We start from the raw sequence: 6,238 nt of genomic DNA, 5'->3' as shown, positions 1-6,238 counted from the left end.
CCGGCGGTGCCTCGCGCTGCTGGCTGGGCGGCGCTGCGGAGCTGCTCTGCTCTGGGTCCGGGAAGACCGGCCCGCACTTTCCCCCCGCGCCCTTCGGAGAGCGAGGGCAGAGCAGACGCGCCCTCCCCGGGCCCGCGGCGGGACGCAAGCACCGGTTTCCGCCTAAGTCCCGGTGGACCGCCGCGTAGTGAGGTGCGCTTTGCTCTGCTTGTGCAAAGCGGGTTGCACGGTTCGGCAGGTCTCACTCCGTCCAGGTTCCTTGTCGCCTCGGCACGAGATCCCTCTCCCACCCCGACCTGGACGGAGCCTACGCGGAGACGTTAGTTTGGGCTGGAAAGCAGCAATATCAGGACGTACCCGGTGCGGAAATACACGAGGACTCGTGGAGAGCAGAAGGGTTCTCTCTCCCCTGGACGACTCCCGTCCAGACCGCGGGCTTTGCATGCGGGCTTTTCCTTTGCATGGAAAGGGAGTTTGAAGCTGGTCTGACCAAAGCCCCTGGGGAGTCCCAGCCCCGGACCTGGAAAGGGCACTTCAAGCCTGTTTGCCGTGTGTTCGCACCCTCACTGCCACTTGTTCAACAAAACTACATTCAAAAAAACTGCATTTTTCTTGTGAGTTTCTTGCATTCTGTATTCAATGTACATTTTTAAAATCTAGTTGCTGTGGGATGTTATTTTTTTTCTGTAACAATGCCTTGAATCATAGTTCGTATTTTCTTTAATTTTTCTTCCTTGATTAAAGCATCATCTAGATCTTAGTACAGACTGTATATTTGTATATACCATATATATTTATAAACCACATACATTTATACTGTATTTATGTGTCTACATAGACACGTATGTATTTCTTAAATATATTAGCAGATATTTCCTAATTAGCTTATTTTGTAAATTTTTCTCCATTCTGTTGCTTGATTGCAATATTGCAGAAAAGTTTTAGCTTTTCATATATATTCAGAAATATATACTCTGAGAGTGTTCCTTCTTTCTCCAACAGTCAGAATGTATTTCCCCACCAAGAGCCAGAACATGTATATAATTATTTTGTTGTGTTCTGCTGTTAAGTCTTTAAGTCTGGAATTTGTTTTAATCTATAGGATGTAATTTAATTTTTGTCCAAGTTGAAATAAAGTTGTTCTGAAAATATCATTAACTAGTAATTTATTTTTGCGTTAATTTCCTTTTTTGCATTTCACTTGATTTTACTTTGCAGATTTTTTTTTTTTTAACAAATTGAAGGCTTGTGTGTTGAGCAAGTCTATCCGTGCCATTTTTCCAACAGCATTTGCTCATTGTGTGTCTTGGTGTCACTTTTTGGTAATTTTTGCAGTTTTTCAAAGTTTTTCCATTATTTATGGTGATCTGGGGTCAATAGTCTTCGATGTTACTGTCGTAACTGTTTGGAGGCACCATGAACCAAACCCACATAAAACCTCAAACTTACTTGATAAATACTGCGTGTGCTTGAGCGCTCCCCGCACCAGCCATTCCCATCACTCTCCCTGTCTTCAGGCCTCTCTCTTCCCTGCGATGGAACAATGTTGAAATCAGGCCAATCAATAACCCTACAATGGCATCTGTGTGTACAAGTGAAAGGAAGAGTCACCACATCTCGCTTTAAATCTAAAGCTGGGGCGCCTGGGTTGCTCAGTTGGTTAAGGTCTGCCTTTGGCTCGGGTCATGATCTCAGGGTCCTGGGATAGAGCCCCACATCTGGCTCCCGGCTCAGCAGGGAGTTTTCTTCTCCCTCTCCCTCTGCCCCTCCAACCCGCTTGTCTTACACTGTCTCGCTCTCTCAAATAAAATTAAAAACAAAAACCTAGACGGGCTGAAAGCTAGACCTCTTGTACAAAACAATTAGCCAAGTGTGAATGCAGAGGCAAAGTTCTTGAAGAAAACTGAAAGTGCTAGTCCAGCAAACACACAAATGATAAGAAAGCAAACAGCCTTAATGTTGATCGTGAGGCTGTAGGGGTCTACATGAAGAGCAAACCAGCCACACCACTCCCAGAAGCCCAAATGTCCTCCAGAGCAAGACTCCCGACTCTGCAATTCCACGAAGACTGACAAGTGAGGACGCTGCAGAAGAAAAACGGGCAGAGGTTTAAAGAAAGAACCTACTTCCCAAGCATAAAGGTGCCCCAGGGAAGCAACAAGCAGATGCTACAGCGAGTTCTCCGGAAGATCTAGCTAAGAAGACCAAGGGGTCTACCCAGGTTACCCATGTCAATGGAGCAGCCTTATATTGGAAGAAAATACCACATCGAGTTACCATTTTCGTGTTCTTCACATAAATACCCAGAAGTGGAGCTGGTGGATCATATGATAGTTCTATTTTTTATGCTTTGAGGAACCTCCCTACTCTTTTGCAGAGTGGCTGATCCAGTAGTGCACAAGGATTCCCTTTCTTTACATCCTCACCAACGCTTGTTACTTCTTGTCTTTGATAATAGCTATTCTAACAGGCATGAAGTGCAATTTCATTGTGGTTTTGATTTGCATTTCTCTGATGATTAATGATGTCGAGCACCTTTCCATGCACATATTGGCCATTGGTACGCCATCTTTGGAAAAAGGACTATTCAGGTCCTCAGCCACTTTCATCACCTTATTTGTTTGCTATTGAATTGTAGGAGTTCTTTATATACTTTGGATATTAACCCCTTATCAGATCTATGATCTACAAATATTTTATTCTCATCCAATACACTGCCTTTTTGTTTTGCTGATGGTTTCCCTTGCAGTGCAGAAGTTTTTCATTTTGGAGTCGTTCAAAAATTATTTATTAATTATTTATTAGTTATTTATTTTTGTTTTTGTTATCTTTGCTTTTGGTGTCAAAATAAAAAAAAAATCACCAAGATCAATGACAAGGAACTTACAGCCTATGTTTTCTTCTTGCAGTTTTATGGTTTCAGATCTTATGTTCAAGTTTTTAATCCATTTATGAGTTGATTTTTGTGTATAAGAGTCGTCCAGTTTCCCCAACACCATTTGTTGGAGAGACTGACTGTTCCCCATGGTATATTCTTGACTCGTTAGTGGTAAATTAATTGGCCATACATGCACGGGCTTATTTCTGGGCATGCTATTCTGTTCCACTGATTTATGCATCTAGGTTTGTTTTTTTTTTCAATTCCAGTATAGTTAACATACTGTGTTATACTGGTTTCATGTGTAGAATATAGTGATTCAGCAGGTCTACACAGTACACAGTGCTCCTCAAGACAAACATACCCTTAATCCCCTCCCCTTATTTCACCCATCCCCCCACCCACCGCCTCTCAGGTAAACATCTGCTGTCTACAGTTAAGAGTCTGTTTCTTGATTTATCTTTTGTTTTCCTTTGTTCATTTGCTTTGTCTCTTAAATACCATAGATGAGTGAAATCATATGATATTTGCCTTTCTCTGGCTTATATCACGTAGCACTGTACTATCTAGCCCCACCCATGTTGTTGTAAATGGCAAGATTTCATTTGTTTTATGGCTGAATAATATTCCGTGGTGCATATACAGCATGATGTTTATACAGCACAATCTTTATCAATTCATCTATTTATGGACACTTAGGCTGCATCCATAACTTGACTATTTTAAATAATGCTGCTATAAACATAGCATATATCCCTTTGAATTAGTGGTTTTGTATTTTCTGGGTAAATATCTAGTAGTGCATTTGCTGGACCATAGGGTAGTTCTATTTTTACCTTTTTAACTTTTTGAGGAATCCCCAGACTGTCTCCCACAGTAGCTGCACCAGCTTGCATTCTCACCAACAGTGCCCAAGAGTTCCTATTTCTCCACACCCTCACAAACATTTGTTATTTCTTGTGCTTTTGCTTTTAGCCATTCTGATATGTATGAGATGATATCTCATTGTAGTTTTGATTTGCATTTCCTTGGTGATGAGTGATATTGGACATCTTTTCATATATCTGTTGGCCATCAGGATGTAGTCTTTGGGGAAAAATATTTTTTAATACTTCTGCCCATTTTTTAATTATTTTGGGGGTATTGAGTTGTATTCTTTCTTCATAGATTTGTGGATACTTACCCTTTATCAAATATGTCATTTGCAAATATCTTCTCTCATTCTGTAGGCTGCCTTTTAGTTTTATTGAACAAAAAGCTGCGCAAAAGCATTTTATTTTCATGTGGTCCCAATAATTTATTTTTGCTTTTAGTTTTCTTGCCTCAGGAGATGTATCTGGAAAAATGTTGCTTCAGCCATTGTCAGAGACATTACTGCCTCTGCTCTCTTCTGCGATTTTTATGGTTTCATGTCTCACATTTAGGTCTTTAATCTATGTTGCAGTCAAATGCTCTACCACTGAGCTATACCCCCTCTAGGTCTTTAATCTATGTTGAATCCATTTTTGTGTCTGATGTAAGAAAGTAGTTGAGTTCATTTTTCTGCTTGTGACTCTCCAGTTTTCCCAACATCATTTGATGAAGAGGCTGTCTTTTTCCCACTGTCTCTTCTTTTCTGCCTTGTCAAAGATTAGTCAACCATACAGTTATGGGTTAATTTCTGGGTTTTTTGTTCTGTTCTGTCTGATCTATGTGCTTATTTTTATGCCAGTATCATACTGTATCATATTGTTTTGATTACTATAGCTTTGTAATATGACTTGAAGTTTGGAATTGTGATACCTCCAGCTTTGCTTTTTCTTTTTCAAGATTGCTTTGGCAATTTGACATCTTCTTTGGGTCCATACAAACTTTAGGATTGTTTGTTCTAACAACTGTGATTGTTTGTTCTAACAATCTAATTGTGCAAAATGCTGCTGGGCTTTTTTGTTTGTTTGTTTTAATAGGGATTGCATTGAATCTGCAGATTGCTTTGGGTAGCAGTTTAACAATATTCATTAAAATATTGTTGGCCCAATCCACGAGCATGAATATCTTACCATATTTTTCTGTCATCTTCAATTTTCTTCATCAATATTTGTAGCTTTCAGAGTATAGCTTTTTCACCTGTTTGGATAAGTTTACTTCTAGGTGTTTCATTATTTTTTTAAAGATGCATTTATTTATTATTTATTTATTTTAAAGAATGATTGATTGATTGATTTGAGAGAGAGAGAGAGAGAGAACACTAGCAGGGAGGAAGGGCAGAGGGACAGGGAGAAGCAGACCCCTACTGAGCAGGAAGCCTAATGCAGGGCTTGATTCTAGGATCCTGGAATCATAACCCAAGCCAAAGGCAGAGGCTTAACTGACTAAACCACCCGTGTGCCCCAATGTTTTATTATTTTTGGTTCAATTGTAAATTGATTGGGTTCTTAATTTCTCTTTCTGCTTCTTCATTATGTAGTGTACAGAAATGCAACAGACTTCTGTATATTGAGGGACACTTAGTGACTCAGTCAATTAAGCATTTTGCTTTTTCCTTATCATTTTGGATACATTTTATTTCTTTTTCTTGTCTGATTGCTGTGGCTAGGACTTCCAGTGCCATGGTCAATAAAAGTGTCAAGAGTGGGCATCCTTGTAGTAGCATTCCCCTGTACAGCTATCTGGTCCTGGAATTTGTTTGTTGGGAGTTTTTTTTATTACTAATTCAATTTCCTTGCTAATAATTGGTCTGTTCCAATTTTCTGTTTCTTCCTATTTCAGTTTTGGAAGGTTATATATTTTTAGGAATTTATCTATTTCTTCTAGGTTGTCCAATTTGTTGGCATGTAATTTTCCATAATTTTTATAATTCCTTGTATTTCTGTAACATTGTTATTTCTCCTCTCATTTGTGATTTTGTTTATTTGAGCCCTTTTCCTTTTTTTCTTAATGAGTATAGCTAGGTTTATCAATCCTGTTGATTTTTTTCTGTTTTTTCAAACAACCAACTCCTGGTTTCTTGATCTGTTCTCATGTTTTTTCTTAGTTTTTATTTCATTTATTTGTGCTGTAATCTTTATTATTTCCTTCTGCTGGTTTTGGGTTTCATTGCTCTTTTTCTAGCTCCTTTAGGCATAAGGTTAGATTGTTTGAGAGTTTTCTTGCTTCATGAGGTAGGCCTGTATTGCTATAAACTTTCCTCTTAGAAACACTGTTGCTGTATCCCAAAAATTTTGGACCACTATGTTTTCATTTTAATTGTTTCCATGTAATTTTTCATTTATTCTTTGCTTTCTTGTTGACCCATTTGTTGTTTAGTAGCATGTTATTTAACCTTTGTGTATTTGTGGTCTTTCCAGTTTTTTTCTTGTGGTTGATTTCTAGTTTTATAGC

This window comes from Mustela erminea, chromosome 6 (genome assembly GCF_009829155.1).
Source record: "Mustela erminea isolate mMusErm1 chromosome 6, mMusErm1.Pri, whole genome shotgun sequence".
Lineage (NCBI taxonomy): Eukaryota > Metazoa > Chordata > Mammalia > Carnivora > Mustelidae > Mustela > Mustela erminea.
The sequence above is the reverse complement of the archived record's forward strand: the minus strand, read 5'-3'. Positions refer to the sequence as shown.